Source organism: Meriones unguiculatus, chromosome 8 (assembly GCF_030254825.1).
Source record: "Meriones unguiculatus strain TT.TT164.6M chromosome 8, Bangor_MerUng_6.1, whole genome shotgun sequence".
Taxonomy (NCBI): domain Eukaryota; kingdom Metazoa; phylum Chordata; class Mammalia; order Rodentia; family Muridae; genus Meriones; species Meriones unguiculatus.
Window position 1 is genome coordinate 72,168,154 of NC_083356.1, and position 20,751 is coordinate 72,188,904.

Here is a 20,751-nt window from a genome sequence, read left to right on the forward strand (position 1 = left end):
AAGTGTTCCATCCCTAACATGTGATCATGGTCACCAAGCAGAGGTCGGTGGATGTCAAAACTCTAAGATGTGGGTGGGTTCTCTTGCCTGACATAAGCAATGAGACTGGCCTGCTTAGGGTTTCCAGGGAAGAAATGGTACTCCCTGGGAAATGTGGCCCTTTTAAAAAGGACTCAAACCCCAATTCAGCCACTTCCTGTTCCCTGACTGGCTCCCCTATGATAAAAAATACATGTATCACAGGACTTGAGGGAAAAAATTAACCATGATGCTCCAGTCCCAAACCCAGGCCAGTTGATCAATTTTTTAAGAGCAACAAATGTTAATTTTTAAAAAGCTATTCTAAATCTAAAACATGTTTTACATCTCTCTGGGTTTTTTGTAAGCAATCTTCTCTATGCTGTAGTTCATAATTCCTTCCCCATGACATTACCTTCAGAATAATATTTTCAATTTATAATTTATTGGGTTTTCCCCCCTGAGATGGACATCTCCCAGTTTTGATCTAAAGAATACAATCAACAAAATTAATATCTAAGTCTAGAGTGATCTAAACTTGGAGCCTAAGCTCCAGGAATTGCCTTTGCAGGACGATGTTGGGGCCTCCGACGCTCTGCATGGGGCACCGTGCTTTATCACTCACTGCAGGGCTGGGAAGTGGAAGAAATGCCATGTCACCCCTCCCCTCCACAGCCAGAAGCCAGCAGGAAAAGGACTCCCAGAGCACGACAGCACTCCCCTCTAATATCTGCCTCTAAAGAGCCTCAGTGTGCTTCCTCCAGGCCGACCCCGCTGCCCGAGGCTGTCCAGACAGTAAGGCTCAATCCTTCCTACCAGCCGGGCACAGTGAGTGCCTGTCCACAGTGCTGACAGCCCAGAAGGAGGCCGGTGCCCACAGCAGGCGCTAAGTTAATGCCTGTTTAATAAATGAGCTGACTCTGTGCAGGAACCCAGGAAGCTGTGCCAGGTCTGCCCCACACTAGACAATCTCCTTCCAATAAGCATCCTCCTCTTCGAGGTTCTAGAAGAAACTCGCTACACGGCCTTTCAATAGATCATGCAAATGAGTGTTTAAGAAAGTTTCCATTCTTGTTCTACAGAGCAGATCTAAAAGAAGCCCCAGGGAGTTAGAATCTGAACAGCTCACTTAAATCCCAGAGCATCTGGGGAAGTGTGCACATCTATCCACTCCTCTTTGTCATAAAGGCTTTGTCTTCCTTGGATTTTAGACTTTGTGAATATTATCGGGGGCTTGAGGAGGGAAATGCATACGTGCCATGGAGCACACTTTCGGACAGAAGACAAGCTTCCACCTTGTTTGAAGCCGCATTTCCTGGAGTCTGCTGCATGCACCAGGCTGGATGAAGCTTCGGAAGGTGCTTCTGTCCTCTCCTCTTCTCAATGTGGAAGTGCTGTGATTACAGATGTGTGCTGCTGTGTCCAGGTTTATGGGGGTTTTCAGGACCTGATTCAGGGCTTCACACTGTATCTACTGAGTTTTCTTCTCCAGTCCATAAAGGGTTTCTCGTATGTGAGGATTTACATACTAATTTATTTTGTTTGTTTGCTTTGGGTTTGTTTTTGTTTTGATTTTTTTAGACAGGGTCTCATGTTGCCCAGGCTGGTCTTGACCTTGCTACGTAGCCAAGGATGACCTTGGGCTCGTGATTGTCCTGCCTCCACCTCCCGAGTGCTGAGACTGCAGGTGTGCACCACTCAGAGACTCGTAGAGGATCTCTTGTCAAAATAAAAGGCAGGGACTGTGGAGTGGCCTGGTGGTAGGTCGCTTGATTAGCATGTACGGGGCTTGGGATTGCATTCTCAGCAGCACACACACACACACACACACACACACATGCACACACACCACCATCACCACCACCAAACAACAACTCAGGCAAGTCAAACCCAGCCGGGGACACCTAACAACACCCAGATCTGGTCTCTCAAGGCAGACGTCATGACAGAGACTGAATGGCGATAGTAGAGTGTGGACAATGTGGAGAGATGACTACAAAGCCAAGGGTTGAGGAGGAACTGAGAACTTGGGGCAGAAAAGGTGGGCTAGGAGCAATCAGAGTCAAGTCAAGTGTAGGGGCTAAAGGAGAGTTGTGTAACCAAGGAGGTGAGCATAGAAAGGGAAGCAGAGGAGGACAAGGGGCAGGTCCACCTTGGTGGCCAGAACCAGCATATGAGTTTCATTCTAACCTCTCCTCTCAGCCAGGCATGATGGCACACGCTTTCAGGAGGCAGAGGCTGGCAGAGCTCTGTGAGTTCAAGGCCAGTCTGGGGTATACAATGAGGTCCAGAACATCCGGGGTTATATAGGGAAACCCCGTGTCAGTAAAATAAACTCTTTTCTCATTATGCATGCGGGGATTCATGTAGCACCGGAAGCTGAGGCTATCTGTGGCTCAGAGTTTGTCTTTGGGGTGAGTCTTCTATGTGCATGTGTGTTGTATGTAATGCGTGTTCTGATAGACATGTGTTCATACGCACACAGGAGTCTGTGTGTGTGTGTGTGTGTGTGTGTGTGTGTGTGTGCATGGTGAGCCCTGACATTAACTTCCTGCATCTTCCCCAACCACTCTCCACTTTATTTGTCTAGATGGGGTCTGTCAGTGAACCTGGAGTCCGCCAGCTCAGCTGGGCCTGCCGGCCGGTGAGCTCTATAGATTCACCTGTGTCTGCCTCCGTAGTGCTGGGATCACTTACATTCACCACCACATCTGGCTTTTTACGCAGGAATGGTAGAGGTCCAAACTCAGGTCTGCCTATGCAGCAGAAACTTTACCAACTGAGCCATCTCCCTAGGTCTTGGTCATGTAGTCAAACCTACTATATAAGTTCGGCCGGCCTTGAACTCCTGATACTCCAGCCTACACTACCCACATGCTGTTATGGGTGTATGCCACCATCACAACAGGTTTATAACTGGGGACTTCTTTCACACTAGGTTTGTGGGGTGATATTTGGAGGACAGTGATAGTGGATTTTCTCATTCTCACCCTCTCAAACATGCCCATAATCTTAACACTTAAGGAGAAAGGGTGTTCCTGAATTGGTTTATTGGTTTATCAGACTAATGATTTGTAGCTTGTCTGACACTAGTAGATTAACTTGATCTCATGCAGGGAAATGGTTGACTTTTTTTCTGGGGGGCATAGAGTCAGCAACCAGTCAGGGGACCAGTTGGGGCAGGTGTCTGCAGAAAGACTGAGCTCTCGCCCAGAGCCCCGCTGCAGGCTCAATGGAAGGAAGTATATTCCCCAGGAAAGCAATGCATCTCCTCATGGTGCTTTAGCCCCAGAAGAATGGATGCTGCTTAATATGCTTGCCAATATGCTGGGGTCAAAGTTTACCCCTTCTAACACACCTTGAAAACTACTCTAAATATGGAATTTATTAAATAAAATGGATTTATCCCTGCATTCAAAAGGAGACACTGGGCCAGTTAGACCCACAGCAGATAAAAAGGCGTGCGTTTACGCTGCCTGCTCTTTCTTTTCTTGCCTCGGGAACAGCTCTTTTTTCTTACTTGTTAATAGCGAATTCGCTTGTTTCGGGCCCCAGCGACCTGTCCCGGGGATGCCCGAGATCTTCCCGGCGCAGATTCCTCTGAGAAACTTCACCTAGTAGATGCAGTTAAGGCCCAGGGAAATGATGGTGGAGGCTGTGCCGCGAAGCCCCAGAGAGGTGGCTCCATGCGGATTAGAAGGAGGAAACTGAGGAACAGCTGCAGCTGGTGACGTTGGACACAGAGCCCAAAGCAGGGCAGAATTAAGATTTAACAGAAATCTGAAGGAAGGAAAAAAAAAAAAAAACAAACACAAAAATAACAGATAATGTGGGGAGTAGTTGAAACTGGAGAAAAATCATTCGAGGGTTGAAAAAAGAAGTCTGTGCCTAATAGGGAAAAGATACATTGAATGCACTATCTAAAAATATAAATAGTTCCAGAAAGGTTTTCATAAAATATTTAGGACAAGGAGGGGCCTTAGGAATTATCTAGTCTGGTGGTTTAGAAATTTTTGTTGTTGTGTTAATTTTAGCATCAGGACCTTTTTTTTCCCCTTTAAGAATAAAATTGCAGCGTCTCGGAAGGCTGCTCAGCAGGAATGCGGAGGGGGACTGGTCACCCACGGATCCCTCTTCCTCTCCCACCCCTTCCACTCCAGGCTGCGAAGGCCTCTGTTAAGAAGCCACTATTGAAAAGCAGTGGAGGGAGCTGGGGGGAGCTGGAGGTGGGCTCACTAGTCCTGAGAACCATAGCCAGGCCACACGCATGCAAGCCTCGGGCTTTCCTAGCAGCTGGCCGGCACTGCTCGGTGCCTCTTCCCAGGGGTGCTGAGGCCAAACTGTGTGCGAGGAGATGGAGGTCCTCAGCGTGACTCCTGTGGGTCAGCTGGCCCCACGGCCTCCAATTCTTGTTGTCCAGCCAGTTTGCTCCTTTGTCCAGCATGAATAGTCAAGAAGTCGGCCTGACTGGAAGGAGAACTTGCCAAGAGCTAAGTGCACTAAGCAGGGAGCAGAGTGTCTCCTAGGTGTTGACACTGCTCACAGACCCACCTTAGGTTCCCAGAGAGAGCTAAAGGCAAGAAGGTGCTGGAGGCCATTATGTCCAGCCTGGGGCAGGTGCTCACTGGTCATATTCACTAACACAATTACTAAACTGGGGGGAGGGGATGTCATTATTGCTATCTTAAAATTCTTTTTTTCAATGTTTATTTTTTTTAAATTTTATGTGCATTGTTGTTTTGCCTGCATGTATGTCTGTGTGAGGGTGTTGGATCCCCTAGAACTGGAGTTACAGTCAGATGTGTGCTGCCATATGGGTGCTTGGGATTGAACGCAGGTCCTCTGGAAGAGCAGCCAGTGCTCTTAACCACTGAGCCATCTCTCCAGCCCTCCCCCACCACATACACCCAGTATTGCTAATATAAAAGTACAGAACTATCCACAGAGGGTCTGGATTATTTTTCCAGTCTCAGAGCCACTGACTGGCACTGACTGGTTCTCTGGATCCCTCTCCCTGGGCTCAGCCAACCCACCCAGGTACCTGGTGGGAGTCCAAGAGGACTTCAGGCTACCCAGTAAGAACCAAGAAGGCCTCCTGGGTCCTCTCCCAGGGGCCCTGGAACATGGTGGGATATTGCTTCTGTGGACTCTGCTGCCCTCTAGTGGTCGCACCCACATCACTCTGCCAGCTTCCAGGTCCATCTGCACAGGGCTACCGATCATCATCCGGTTTGATCTTAGGATCATCTGAAACAAGGGGAGGACCGCACAATGACCCTTTGCCAAGAACATATGTCAGTCACAGAGTGGTGCAGCCAATGGGGCTCTCTTAGCACTGGGACGAGGGTATAGCTAGAAATATGGCTTGGGCAGCAATGGGTCAAGGAACAGCCTAGAATTCAGGTGCCTTGACTGATGTGTGTGTTTGCACATGGATGTTGCTGTGTGTTGGGACTATGTAGATACAGCCTAAATGAATATGAAAGAAAACAGGAGACCGTGTCCTAGAAAGCACTGTGCATCCTTTTTTCTACAAATCTAAACCTAACGCTGAGGTGGGAGTTAGAAAAATACAGAATTCTTTCCAGATCTGTTTTACAATGACCTACAGCATTTTGCACACTGAAACCCAGAGGCAGGCAGACATTTAAACTGACATGACTACTCAGAATGCATTGGGCAGCACCTGCCAGAGGGAATTCTTTCAACCTGTCTGAATATGCGTCAGCTCTCTCATGGCGGTACCATGACACAGGCCTGTTCCCCATATCCTTTCAGTCCTCAAGATGGTGGAGCCAAGACATCTACCATAAGCAAATCCCGCTGGGGACGGGACAACCGGATGCCCTCTGCTCGGAAGCCTCCTGACCCCCAGCCCTGCAGGCACTGGTCATGTGTGCTGAGTGACTGCTTCTTGGGTGGAGAGTGGCCCCGATACTCGGCCTCCCTGCTCCCCAGGCTATTGCTGTCCTCCGGACACTTGTTTAGCTAAAACCCTGGGCCCAGCTGAGGCGCTGGCCAGCTGCCCATAATGCCAACTGCAGCAGCACATGGGATTGGAATGTCTGAGCCTAGAGAACACCCTTAAAGGACTGGAAGACACGAAGTGGAACTTACTGGGGTGACTAGGCACCTCTGGAGTCCATAGAGATCATGGAATGGACAAGGAGATGGGCCCACAGGCCCCAGAGAGAAATGGTCTCAGCAAGAGGCTGTAGAAGGCAAGACACGGTGGGTCAGATGCGCTAAGGAACAAGGAGGAGGTGGGAAAGAAGTAGCTGTCTGGGGTGAGGGAGTTGAGGAAGCCCACAGTTACTATTGTTGTTGTTGTTGTTTCAAACCAGGCTTTCACTGTGTAGCTTTGGCTGCCCTGAACTCCCTTTGTAGACCAGGCTGGCCTAGAACTGCCAGAGAGCTGGCCTGCCTCTGCCTCCCAAGTTCTGGGATTAAAGGTGTGCACCACCACTGCCTGGCCCAAAGTTATATCTTAAGGGATGGCAAGAGGCTGGGGATGTAGATTAGTCAGTAGAGGGCTTGCTTAACTTGCATGGATTTCTAGCACCAATCTCCAGCACGGTGCAAATCAGGTGTGGTGGCAAACATCCGCCATGCCAGCATTTGGAGGTGGAGGCAGGGAGATCAGAATCCCAAGGTTATCCTGTGCTGTTTAGTGAGTTCAAAGTTAGCCTGAGCTACACACTTTCAAAGAAGATAAATGAATGGTTAAGTTAGACCAGCACAAGAGGGCTCATGACGGCTTGGGTAACAATGGCTTTGCTGCCCACCAAGTCTGCTGCTAGTGTTACCCGCTCAGCCTTGAGGCCCTGAGTCCAATTTAAGATGGACTGGAATGAGGCCACGCTGGAGAAAAGGGAAGGTGATATGAAAATGCTAAGTGTCCCTGGTCTGGCTCCCCCAGGGAGAGACCAGGAAAGCTGGCTCTGGAACAGCCAGAGCTGGGCACACCACACAGGTGGCACCTGTGGGGAAAATCCCTTCACATGCTTCGTGCAAGTAGTGTTACAACTAGGAAAGATCCGTCTATCTCTAAAAGACAGAAACTGAGGCTGGAAAGTCAGGCCCCTCTTATCCTGTCTCAGTCCAAACCTGAAAACAAACTAAATGACCATCAAGAGAAAAAAGAAGGAACAAATTGTGGCAATCACGTGTATTTCGTGTGGTGGGATATTATAAAGGTAAGAAACAGTTACAGCAACAAAATAACTACATAATAAAACAATCTTACAGACATGATGTCCAGCTGAAAAGTGGCAGGCCCAAACTTTCCATTCCATGATGTTTAAAGCCAAGCAAGCCAATCCGTGTCCAGAGATGAGAACAGATGTTGCCTCCAGAGTTCTGACTGGGAGGGGCCTGCGGAAGTCTTGATGTGGGTTGGGAGCATTGGTGCTGTTCTGGATTTTAGTTGCGAAGGATCAACAAGGGGTCAGCTTCAAATGACTCTATTTTATGTTTGTAAAACACACAAAAATCTAGAACTAAGGCAAAGCAAGGGACCAGGAAGGAAGGGAAAGATCGTGATGGTCCCATGCTTCCTGCCGTGGCCCGCCATGGTGGGGCAGGACAGGGTGATGAAGGTATGTTTCTGTGAGGCAAACTTGAGCTGCTGAAGGGCCTCGGGAGGTATCACGTGGAATCTGAGCCCACAGAAAGTCTAGGTACACTGAGCTAGACCTGGAAGTGTCCTCTCAGGCTTCTTCCAGCTAGGGAAGAACACTCAGCTGATTTCCTGGCTCCATGCTATGGAGTGGGATGATTGCTTCCTCCCATCTTCTTCCTTTTTAACCCCTTTTCTTATTTTTATGCTTTTTTTCCTACAACTAATGTGTTGCCTGAATTTGTAATGGGGGAAGCAGCAAGAGCTGGCTAATTGAAGGGGGAATTTATGTGTGGGGCATGTAGACTGTGCCACCAGGTGAACCGGCAGGGAACTAGTGAGGTGGAGCGTGTTCAAGACCCGGAAATCTCAAACTTGAGATCATCAGGAGTAAAAGCCGCTCCCTTCCTGCTTCCGTGCCTGCATGCCTTTGAGGCACGTAGGCTGGTGACCCCGACTCCCAGTGCCGTCACAGATAGTCACGCAGCCAGCACCTGGATGTGAATACAGCATCTCTAGCATCTCAGCCACAGCCAATAAAATGCATTCACACACACCCAACCTCTTCCCGGTCCCCAAGGTTCACCATAGTACAAATGGACATAGCTGCTTCACTAATAAATGGGGGGTCACCAAAGATCATTTCAATGGGATAGCTCTGAGCTAAGAGAGTTATCTGATGCTAAACTCCTCAGAGAAAGCTTTCTCCCCCTACCCCAACCCCAGCCCTAGCTGGACCAGGATCCTGCAGACCCCGCCTGTTCCAGCTCCTGCTTCATTCTTTCCAACTCGGTGTGTGTGGTGGAACCCAGACACCCTGAGGGAACGAGCGGAACTCAGAACTGCACTTGTGGGTGCGGATTCTGTGTGCTTTACAAGCAAAAAGCCAGCCTCCAAGAGCATTGAGGGTGTTTGAGCTGGGGTAAGGGCTGGCATCTGAAAGGCTCTGGGCTGAAGCTGCCTGTGCCTGCCTGGCCTGTCTAGGAGGCATCGGGCTTTTGTATAACCCAAAAGCAAAAGCCTGGTACAGTTTCTTGAATCATCACACGAGGGAGGCAACTTAACTTCTCATTTAGCTAAGTGCTTCACAGACCCTCCCTCCCACAGCTTTGCACTGAGTTGGAAAACAAGCAGGAGCTCTGGTCGGTCTCACTGAAAGAGCCAGGCAACTGCTTGGGGTGGAGGTGGGAGGGGGCTTCAGGCCATGTGGCTAGAGAACGGTTCAGTGGCTTTGGTGACTTTCAGTAACTTTGATGGCCACAGGCAGGAGTCAGGAGCCCTGCCTTCTAGCCCATGGCTTCTCTCGACCAGATGATGTTTGGCTATGGCCCTGTCCCTTGCCTGATCATTCTTCTTCATCAGGCCATTGATGGGTCCATTTATACCCTTTTCACAGGTTTATAGTGAAAAGCATAAGTTGAAGAACATTTAAATAATTAGCCCAATTCACTTGGTGTGATGGCACAAGCTTCACCAGCCAGCATTTGAGAAGCAGAGACAATAAAGACTGCTGGGAGTTCCAGACCAGCCTGGCTTATATAAGGAGACCCCATATCAAAAATAAATAAGAAAAGAAAGAAAGAAAGAAAGAAAGAAAGAAAGAAAGAAAGAAAGAAAGAAAGAAAGAAGGGAAAGAAGGAAGGAAGGAAGGAAGGAAGGAAGGAAGGAAGGAAGGAAGGAAGGAAGGAAGGAAGGAAGGGAGAGAGAGAAAGGAAGAAAGAAAGAAAGAAAGAAAGAAAGAAAGAAAGAAAGAAAGAGAAGAGAAGAGAAAGAAAGGAGAAAGAAAAACCTGCTCAAAGAAAGACAGACTACCCTACTTTAGTGAATGCTCCCCCACCACTGCCACCAGGAAGCCCACCTCCCTCTGATACTGGCTCTGCAGCTCTTTGACCAGAGGCTGATTATGATAGACTTTGAAAATGAACTTTTGCCTCCCTAAAGAGTGAGGGTCACAGAGTTTATTACAATGAGCAACAAAAGGGAAGCTATAAATGTCTCAGAAAGGCTTCTTTTGGGTGAAGGAGAAAGGGAAGGTTGTAGTGAAAGTAGGAATGAGTGATCTTTTTAAGTCTTCAGCACCTGCTTTTCACTGCTAGGAAAGTAAGAAAGGGGGTGGGGCTGGAGAGACGGCTCAATGGTTAGAAGCACCAGCTGCTTTTCCAGAGGACCTGCTTCAGTTCCCAGCACCCACAGGGTGGCCCACAGCTGTCTGTAACCCTAGTCCTAGAGTATCTAACACCCCTTCTGGCCTCTACGGGCTCTTCATGCACATGATACACACACATACATGCAGGCAAAAGCAACCATACACATAAGACGGCATGAATGAAGGACAGATAGACAGACACACCAAAGGCTATGCTGATGATTTTTCTTTTTTTGTTAGGTAAATAAAGAAGAAACATCTGGGGGCTAGAGATGGTTCAAAGGTTATGAGCACTGGCTGTTCTTCCAGAGGTCCTGAGTTCAATTCCCAGCAACAACATGGTGGCTCAGTCATCTATGGTGAGATCTGATGCCCTCTTCTGGCATGCTGGCACACATGCAGGCAGAATACTGTATAAATAATACAGAAATAAATCTCTTTTTTTAAAAAGAAGGAACAGCTGTTCTCATCTATATTACCTAGTTTGTAAATGATATAAAATTTGCCTAAGACTCTTTTTTTTCCATTAGTTTATTTATTTCTTCACTTTACATCGAAGTAAAGTGAATAAATAAATAAATAAATAAGTAAAGTGATTGAAGCTCCCCTTCTCTCCTCCCAATCCCACCCTCACACAATCCTTTCCCATTTCCCCTTCCTCTGCTCCTCAGAGAAGGGGCGCTCCCTCCCCATGAGCACCAACCCTCCCTGGCACATCAAGCCTTAGCATCCTCTCCCACTGAGGCCAGACCTGGCAGCCCAGCTAGAGGAAAAGGATCCAAACAGTCAGAGAGCCCTGCTCCAATTGTTAGGGGACCCGCATGGTGACCAAGCTGCACAACTGCTACATAAGTGTAAAAGTTTGAGGTCTAGACATGCATGCTCTTTGGTTGGTTGGTAGTTCAATCTCTGTAGGTCTTCTTATGGTGTCCCTGACTCCTCCAGCTCCCTCAATCCTTCCCCCTACTCTTCCCCAGGACTTCTCGAACTCTGCCTGTTGTTTGGCTGTGGGTCTCTGCATCCATTTCAGCTGCTACATGAAGCCTCTCAGAAGACAGTTATGCTAGGCTCCTGTCTGCAAGCATAACAGAGTATCATTAATAGTGTTAGGGGTTGGCTCTCCCCCATGGGATGGGTCTCAGGTTGGGTAGCCATTGTTTGGCCATTCCCTCAATCTCTGCTCCATCTTTATTCCCGCACATCTTGTAGGCAGGACAAATTTTGAGTCAAAGGCTTTGTGAATGGATTGGTGTCCCCTTCCTCCACTGAGAGTCCTACCTGGCTACAGGAGGTGGCCACTTCAGGCTCTCTATCTTCTGCTGCTAGGAGTCTCAGCTAGGGTCACCCCTTAGCCTTTTGGAACCTCCCCTGACCCAGGTCTCTGGCTTGCCCCAGAGATGCCCAGCCTGCACAGATTTTTCTTCTCCCTCCCAGCCTTCTCCCCCTTGCCTTTCCCACATCTGATTCCCACCCCCTCTCTCACTCATTTCCCTCCACCCAACCACTTCCAATGACTATTTCTTTCCTCTTCTAAGTGATATTCAAGCACCCTCCGTGTTACTTGGCTTCTTTGGGTCTCTGGATTGTAACATGATCATCCTGTACTTTATGGCTAACATCTACTTACAGGTGAGAACATAGCATGTGTGTCTTTCTGTGTCTGGGTTACCTCACTCGGGGCAAACTTCATGATGTTCTTGTTTTTAATAGCTGAGTAGTATTCAACTGTGCAAATGTAGTACATTTTCCTTATCCGTTCTTCAGATGAGGGACATCTAGGTTGTTTCCAGTTTCTTTTCCCAAGACTCTTCCTGGTACCATCTCAGTGTACTGAGCCCAGGGGCTCACTCCCTTACCCCAGGCAGGTGCTCTAGGCCCTTTTTTCTTTCTTTTTAATGTTATTTATTTATTTATATTTGATTTTTTTGAGACAAGGTTTCTTTGTGTAGCGTTGGCCATCCTGACTTGCTTTGTAAACCAGGCTGGCCTCGAACTCACAGAGATCTGCCTGCCTTTGCCTCCCTGAATTCTGGGATAACAGGAGTATGCCACCATGCCTGGCTTCTATGTGTTTCTTAATGTAAAGCGTAGATTGGCAAGAGACAAAGCTAAGTTCATATGGATAGGATCTCTCCAGACAACAAGATGGAAACTCCTAATAGCATTCAAACTGTAACTCCTCCACCCCAGGAATTTTGATTCTATAAGACCAGGGCCTTTGATCTCTGCAGGGGAGGCAGAAGCAAATCCTGTCTCAAAAACACAAAACAAAAACCAAAGCAGGAAAGGAAGTCAAAGACCCCAACATTAGTAACAGTAGCTGCTCCCAAGAAAGTGAAATTTACTTTCTAGGGTCTTTCTTTTGTGATTTTGTCTCCTGTTTTTTAGACAGGATATCACTATGTAAGCCTTGATAGCGGACCACTTACAGTATTCTGACCTCAGCAGCCAGAATCACCAGCATTAAAAGACGTTTTATTTTAAGGTATTATAGACTCACGTGTAGCTGTACAAAAATAACACAGAGAGCCCTGATGCCAGTGGTAACAGCTGCACAGAACTAATGTGTAGCTCATGTTTGTTTGCTTTTTCATGCAGACCTGGGGATACTTGGCCAAACTACAAGAGCTGGTTACCACTGAGCGTCACCACAACCCCAAGCTGCAGCTCTCAACCAGGATGTTCACAGCATCGCAGATAAGATGCGGAGCATTCTGTCGCACTGCCTTTCCTGTTTTCTTTTTATTGCCTCACCCACTTCCTCCTCCGGCCCCGTCTTTAACTGCTGGCCATGAAACTTTTTTTTTTTTTAAGATTTTATGAATGTTTATTTTGTTTTATTTTTATGATTATTTTGCCTGCATGTGTGTGCGTGTATATCATGTATGTACCTATAGAGGCCAAAAGAAAGCATCAGGTGTATTGGAACTAGGGTCACAGGTGATTGCCAGCCAATGTGTGGATGCTAGGAATCAAACCTGAGTCCTCTGAACAACTAAGCACTAACAATTTAAAAAAAAATTTAATGTATTTATGTGTGCACATACATAAATTTATTTGCACATGAGTGTGGGTGCCTTCGGAGGCTAGACAAGGGTACCGGTATGCTGGAGACAGAGTCATAGTGTGGTTGGTGATAAGTGAGAAGTGCTGACAAGTGCTTTTTACCAGGATCCATCTCTCAATCATGTCTGTATTGTTATCCTCCCTCCCTCCCTCCTTCTCTTTCTTTCATGGTTTTTTGAGACAGGATTTCTCTGTGTAGTTCAGGCTGTCCTGGAACTCGCTCTGTAGACCAGGCTGGCCTGGAACCCAGAGATCTGCCTGCCCCTGTCTCCTGAGTGCTGGGGTTAAAGGCTTTTTATTTCTTTCTGTTTTTTACTTTTTAAGGCAAGGTTTCATATCTCATGTAGCCCAGGAAGACCTGGAACTCCTCAGTGCTGAATTACAAATGTGCACCACCATGCCCAGTTTATAATTTTATCATTTCAAATATTTTATTTGTGCAGGGGTCATGATACACACTCATAATTCTAGCACTTTGGAGGCTGTGGCATAAAGATTTGCTATGAAAGGGCATCCTGGACTACATGGTGAGTTCCAGGCCAGCCTGGGCTATAGAGTGAGACTTTGTGTTAAGGCGAAGCAGAAAGAGGAGGAGACAAAGGAGAAGGAGAAATAATGACATTTATTTTTGCTCACAAGTCCCATGGCTTTAGTCTTTGAGGCCTGGAAACTGGCCTCCTCACAACATGGCAGAGAAACTAGAAGGGAAATGTCTTTCTGCAAAAGGAATAGTTGTGTGAACAAAGAAGCAGGACAGAGGAGATGTACGGCCCAGCTCATCTTGCTCCTGAGACAGTGCATGTCTGTTGCTGAGCGTCATGCCCTCTCCATGGCCTTCGCTTTACAGGTGAAACATCAGTGGAGGATGCACTGTATTATGGCCATTTCCCAGAAGAGTGAAATCACTCTCAGTTGTCAAGAGACCTGCTTTGGTTGCTCAGTGGGAGAGGGCTTGGGACTCAAAGCTGGCTCTTTCTTTCAAGACTCTGAAACCCTCTGCTGGGTTCAATCCCAATTATACACCGTAACCAAGTGGAATCATTGTTCTGAACTATCCAGCTTGCTGTGTTTCTTCTGCCTTCTGATCTGAATGATGGGGGACACGGTGCTCCCCAACAAAAAGCCCCCCCCAGCACTGGGTTTCCTGGAGTTCTCTTTGTATCACCACAAAACTAGACACAGTGTAAACCCCCATGACAAATGATTTTAAAATGTGGCTGAGACTGTGTTGGGCAGGACGGAGCCCCTGCTCACAGCCCTGTTTGGGGAAGATCTTCAGGAGGGGCTGTGCTCTGATCCAGGGAGCCACTCCGTCTCCTGCCTCCAGCACACCCAGAAGCGGAAAGAGAAGTGGGTTAGACAATGACCAGGCAAGGACGGGGCAGTCATAATTTTACCCACATTCTGTGGCGATCCAGAATTTGAACATTTGGCTATACCCAAGACTAGGAGGAGCAAGAAGATGCAGTCAACCCACAGACTGGATTTTATGAGCATTTGACTGAGCTGTCTTGTACAAGCTGGTATGGATCACTGAAGCCATTTGATAAAAGGCCAGAGTGTGTGCTTGGAATTTTAATAGGGAAAAATCTGAACGGATACTCAAGTGGGTGTTTTTACTTTTTGATTCATATACCTGCATGATTTTATGTCTCTATGAATGGTGAACACTTATTTTCTGTGAGATTTAGTATCTTAAAGATCTGTGGTCCAGTGTGATGACATACACTTATAGTCCGAATGAGTAAGGCAGGAGGGTTGCTTAATTTGAGGGGTTTGAGGACAGCACAGGCAATGGGCAACAATGTATGTGTACGTGGGTAAGAAAAAGAAAGAGAGGGAAAGAAAGAGAGGGAAGTGGGGGGAACCTGTAAATGTTACTTTAGAATTCTAGGCGAGGAAAGAGGAGGAGAGGAGAGAAGAGAAAACGAGAGAACTAGGCTGCTCACTAGGGGGCAGAAGAGTGTGACCTGTGTTTGCACAGTTCCCCCGGCTCCTCAGGTCACCCGTGGCTCACTTGAGAAAGCCCCAGCCCCCAGCCTCCCAGGCTGCCAGGCTTCAGTTGTGGCCCCCAAATTTCATCCAATCTCTTCTTAATTCATCTCGAAACACACATCGCTTTAAAAGGACCCCGTGACCATTTTAAAGCACGCAGTTCATTAACATTTGCTACACTCTGTTAAAGGGCCCTCCTTCATCCTCAGCCTTGACTTCGGCTGCTTCGGACTCCATGCTGAGCTCTACAGCATTAGTCAATTTGTAAACAGCGTTTCTCTTGTATGATGTCGTCGAGGCTTATCCAACTCACGTGTGTCAGTGTCCTAAGGCTGGATATTTTATTGTGTCTGTGTGTGCTTTACTGACCACTCACCTGCCCCGGAGTACCAGCTGGCTTTGACCTCGCTGTTGTGAACAGCAAGCACTGCTTGAAACACTTCTTCAAAGACTCTGCTTTTAATGTTTTGGAGTAAAATATCCAGAAGCAGACCGCTGGATCATTTGGTAATTCTGTCTAATTCATTTATATTGAAGTTAATTTTTATTATTCTTGTTGTGTGTGTACAGAGGTCATAGTACAACTTTCAAAAGCCAGTCTCTGGTTCCATCATGGGATCTGAGCATCAGATGTGGATTGTTAGGTTGCTTGGCAGGTTGTTTTTGTTTGTTTTTTGTTTGTTTTGTTTAACCCAGAGTCAGCTCAACCCTGTTTATTGTTTTCTTTGAGATAGGTCTTGCTATATAGCCTTGCCTGGCCTGAAGCTTGTTAAGTGGACTGAGGTGGTATTAAACTTACTGCAATCCTCCCTCCTCTGCCTCCTGAGTGTTGGGATCATAGAATGTAACACCACACCTGGATATTTTGAAGTTTTTGAGGACCCTTCGTATTGTTTCCCACAGCACCTATGTACCAAGATTCTGGTTACTCTACATTCTTTTTTCAACACTTGTTATTTTCTGGGGAGTTTGCAAATAGCCACATCCTAATGAAGATTAAGTGGAATCTGCCTGTGCTTTGACTCATTGTTCCCTAATGATTCATGACATTGTCCAGTGTGCTATGGGCCTTTTTGATCATCTAGAGACTTTTTCTTTTTAGAGATGTTACTCTAAATCCTTTGCCCATTAGAGCTATTTACTTATATATCTAATTTATTTAATTTACTTTCTGTGGATTGAACCCAAAGCTTTGCCTAAGCATACAGCTCACCACTGAGATATATCTCTAGGCAATTGAACCCAAAGCTTTGCCTAAGCATACGGCTCACCACTGAGATATATCTCTAAGCCCCTTTGTCTATTTGGGGGATGGGGAGTGGGGGTTATTTGTTCCTCTGACCTTGTAGTAGTGGTGATAGAGTTTCAGGACTACGTATTCAAGTGAATTCCTTGACCAATAAAACATTTGGCATCCCTGTCCCGTTCTGTGCTTATTAATAGAATTTATTCTGCTATTAGTAACAGCGTGTGTGGCGGGACGCGTGTGGGGGTCAGAGGCTGCTGAAATCTAGCGTCCTTCTTACTGCCTTCCACCTGATTTTTAGATGTTTATTTGTTTATTTTATTTCACTTGTATTTGTGGACCGGAGCAAATGCATGTGTACCATGCCTTCATGCAGGAGCCTTCGGAGGAAGACAGTATTGGACCCCCTGGAACTAAATTAGTGTGGGGAGCTATGACATGGAGGCTGGGAATCCAACTCAGGTCCACAGCAAGAGACTACGGTACTCTTAACTACTGAGCCATTTCTCCAGCCCTGTCCATCTTAATTTTTGAGAGGTGTCTCCAACTGAACATGGATTCAGCTAGCCCGATAGCAGCAAGCTTTAGGGATCCTCCTGTCTCTACCACCCCAAAGCAGAGCCACACACACACACTGCCACACCCAGATCCAAGTTCAGGCCCCCATGCTCGCACACCAGGCATTTTACCAGGGTCTGAGCCATCTCTCCAGACCCTTGGGAAGAGAGAACCTCTGCTGAGGAGCAGCTGTTCTTAGCCCGGCCTGTGGGCAGGTCTGTGGAGCATCTCCTGACTGATAATTGATGTGGAAGGGCCCAGTCCACTGTGGGTTGTGCCACCTTGAGGAAGTTAGTCTTATAGCACTTGGTGAGGCAGAGGCAGTCGGAGCTCTGTGAGTTCCAGGACAGCTTGGTTTAAGAGGTTCCAGGACAACACAGAGAAACCCTGCCTCAAAAAACAAAAACAAAAAATATCCCCCCCCCAAAAAAAAAGAAAGAAAGAAAAGAAGGAAGGAAGGAAGGAAGGAAAGACAGACAGAGAGAAGGAAAGAAAGAAGAAAGGAAGAAAAGGAGGGAAGGAAGGAGGGAGGGAGGGAGGGAGGGGGGGAGGGAGGGAGGAAGGAAGGAAGGAAGGAAGGAAGGAAGGAAGGAAGGAAGGAAGGAAGGAAGGAAGGAAGGCTGAGCAAGCTGTGGGAAAGAGCCTGTAAGCAGCATTCCACCTTGCTCTCTGCTCCTGCCTTCAGGTTCCCACCTGGCTTCCTCAATGATGGACTCAATGTGGAAATACAAGCCAATACACCAAGTTGTTTTGGTCATGGTCTTTATCACAGCAACAGAAAGCAAACTAAAACACTCCTAACAGTACTTTCCATACCCAAAGCTTCAAATGTTTGTCTCTTGTTATTACTTGTGCCTTTTGGTGTCATGTCAAAGAAACAATTGCCAAATCCAGTGCCACAAAGTTTATGACCAGTGTTTTCTTCTGAGAGTTCTATGCCTTGCATTGAGCCATGGATCTGTTCTGAGGATTTGCGTGTGGTGTCCAGCTTCATACCTCTGTATACGGGTACCCAGTTGCCACAGCATCATGTGTTTCACAAACAGTCTGAATGAACTGACTTGCCCTGGAACTCTTGTCAGAAATCTTTTAAATGGTATATGAGAGTTTGTTTGCTGTGCCTCCATCTTATCCCATTGGTCTACATGCCCATTGGTCTCCTCCCCATCCCCTCTCTTCATTTGTGCTAGGGATTAAAGACAGGGCCTCACACATGCCAGGGCCAGTTAGTTTTAACTGTCCACTTTCAGCATCCGGAATCACCTAAGAAGGGTCTCAGTAAGGGATCGCCTAGATAAAGCTGGCCTTTGGGCTATTCTGCAGCACGCTGTCCTGATTCTGTTCATTGATGTGAGAAAGCCCAGCCCACAGTTCCTCGGGCGCTGGACTGGACAAGAGTAAAGTGAGCAGAACAGCAGCTGTGCCTGCATTCATCCCTCTCCACTTTGGACACAGGTGACCAGCTGCTTCCAGTTCTTGTCATCTTGACTTCCAATGAATGATGGACCACGAGCCAAATAAACCTTAAGTCGCATTTTTGTCAGCATATTCTAGCACAGCAACAGACACGAAATAAAGCATTGTACACCAAGCTATGCCTTCAGCCCTCCTCATATCAAAGTCACTACCTCACTGTTTTGTTTTTTGAATAAAGTTTGAACTTGGGAAATGTAAATCCTCCAGCTTTTCTCTTTTTTAGGATTGTTTTAGGGTCAGCTATGGTTATTCCCCAAAGGTTCACAGGTCAAAAGTTTGGCCCTCACTGGAGCAGGATTGAGAGAAGGTAGAAACCTTTAAGAGTTAGGGGCTACTGCTTGGTAATTGGGCTTGGGAGGATCAGTGGGGGAGGGGAAGAGATTAATGCCCAACCTTCAGTCGTGGGTCAAGGCTGGATTACGCACTACAAACCTAGGCTGAGTAAAGCAAGGCTCCCCACCTGCTCAGACTTCTGCTGGATGGTGCCGTCTGCTGCCGTGTTCGGCATGAGACCTTTGCCTGGTGGGACTGCCTCAATCAGTTGGACCATGAGCCAAAATAAACCTTGTTGGGTTGGGGATGTAGCTCAGTAGTGGGGTGTGTGAGACTTTGGTGATGCCTAGAACTATGCAAACAAATGAACAAACTAAACAGAAGCTCCGCTTCTCTATAAAGTGCCCGGTCTCAGATGTTTTGCTACAGTAACACAAAACAGACTTTCCTAGTCACTGGAGCTACTGTGTATGTTTCCTATTTCCACAATAACAGTATCAAGTGTTCCAAGAGGAGGACACAGCCCTCTCCATTTTACATTTTAAAATTTCATTCAGAAGCATTTCATAGTAATAGCTCTTATTTCTTTGTTTGCATTTTATTTTGAGCAGGATCTCATATCTCCTATAGCCTGAGATGACCTTGAACTCAGTATGTGGCTGATGTTGGGCTCAAACTCCTGACCTTTCTAACTCCTATTCCCAAGTACAGAGATCATTGATGAGCTCCAACATACCTGGCTAACTTCTTGTGGTTTTCAGTGGGCAAGTCTTTTGCCTCTTGGCTAATTTAATGCCCAAGTGAGTACGTATGTATGTATGTGTGTATGTGTGTATGTATGTATTTTGAGGTGTAATCTTGCTAAGATCTGCTTGCCTCAGCCTCACCGAGGATTGCAGGCACACCTCAACACATCTCACTGAGTGTCCATTATGAATTGTGTACATGCACGTGCCCATTTGGGTACAGGTTCATGTGTCTTGCGTGTCTTGTGTGTCTTGTGCATGTGTGGAGATGGGAGGTCTATGTTCTGTCGTTCTCTATGACTCTTCTTCATCTGAGACACAGTCTCTCACTGAGATTAGATCTCATTTACTGGCCAGACTGGTTGGCCAGTGAGCCTCCAGGTTCCTCTTCTCTACCTCCCCAGGACTAGGATTACAGCTGTATACCACTGTGCCTGCCTTTTGTGTGGGTGCCAGGGATCTGAACTCAAGTTCTCATGCTCGCCTGGCAAGCACTTTACCCGCTGAGCCATCTTCCTCAGCCCCTTATACCTGATTGGTAAAAAAATTTAGAACAGTAGCTTTAAAAATATTTGCTCATTGAATGTATACATGTATACGTGTGTGTGTGTGCGCGTGTGTGCATTAGAGGGTGTTGGTTCCTCTGGAGCTGGTGTTATAGACAGTTGTGAGCCCCAGACATGGGTACTGGAAAGTGAGAGCACAGGGCTGATTTTGGAATAAGGGATTGTCAAGAGGACAAGCAACAGGTCTGGGACAGTGAGAGTCCAACCTGCCTTTGGCAGTGTGTAGAGTGGTAGCCTGAGCCCAGAACGTTAGCCATTGCTCATATCTGAGTCACCTGCATTTGGAGATGGCTGTGTCCTGAGCTTCCTTCTTTCTTTTCCCTTGATCTTCCTTCCTTCCTTCCTTCCTTCCTTCCTTCCTTCCTTTCTTTCCTTCCTTCTTTCTTTCTTTCTTTCTTTTCTTCCTTCCTTCTTTCTTTCTAAAGACAGGCTCTTACTGTGCAGCCCTGGCTGTCTTGAAACTTACCATGTAGGCCAGACTAGCCTTGGATTCATAGAGAGCAGCTTGCCTCTGCCCAGTGAGTGCTTGGGATCAAAGGCATGCACCACCACACCCAGATAATGCCCTGACTCTCTGACAGTGAAAGCCAGGAGAAAGCTGGTGCTGTGGGGCCTGGAGGAAGGGTTCTGAGGACAATTAATGAAACCGAGACTCAAAAGAGGATGATGAGCCAGCGGAGAGAGGGGCAGGGCTATTCTAGGCAGCGCAAATAGCACAGGAGAACAAGCAAAGCAAGAAAGGCAGAGCTTTAACTATTGATTAGCTGCCTTTTAGCCCTGTGTGTGTTCTGCTATGGCTACAAACACCTTGAACCCTTAGGAAGCAAGTTCTGTGAGTCTGATTGGCATCGATACTTTATTCTTTGAAAATTTCTCACCATCTGATATGCAGCAACTTAACACATGGATTTGATTCTGTGCTTATAAATCTCAAGCTTGACTGCACCTATATTCATTCAGTTTTTTTTTTTTTTTTCTTCAGAATTTGGGGCGTGAAGTATTGACCTGAGCTCAGAAGCCTAGAAGACTGAGCACCTTGGGAG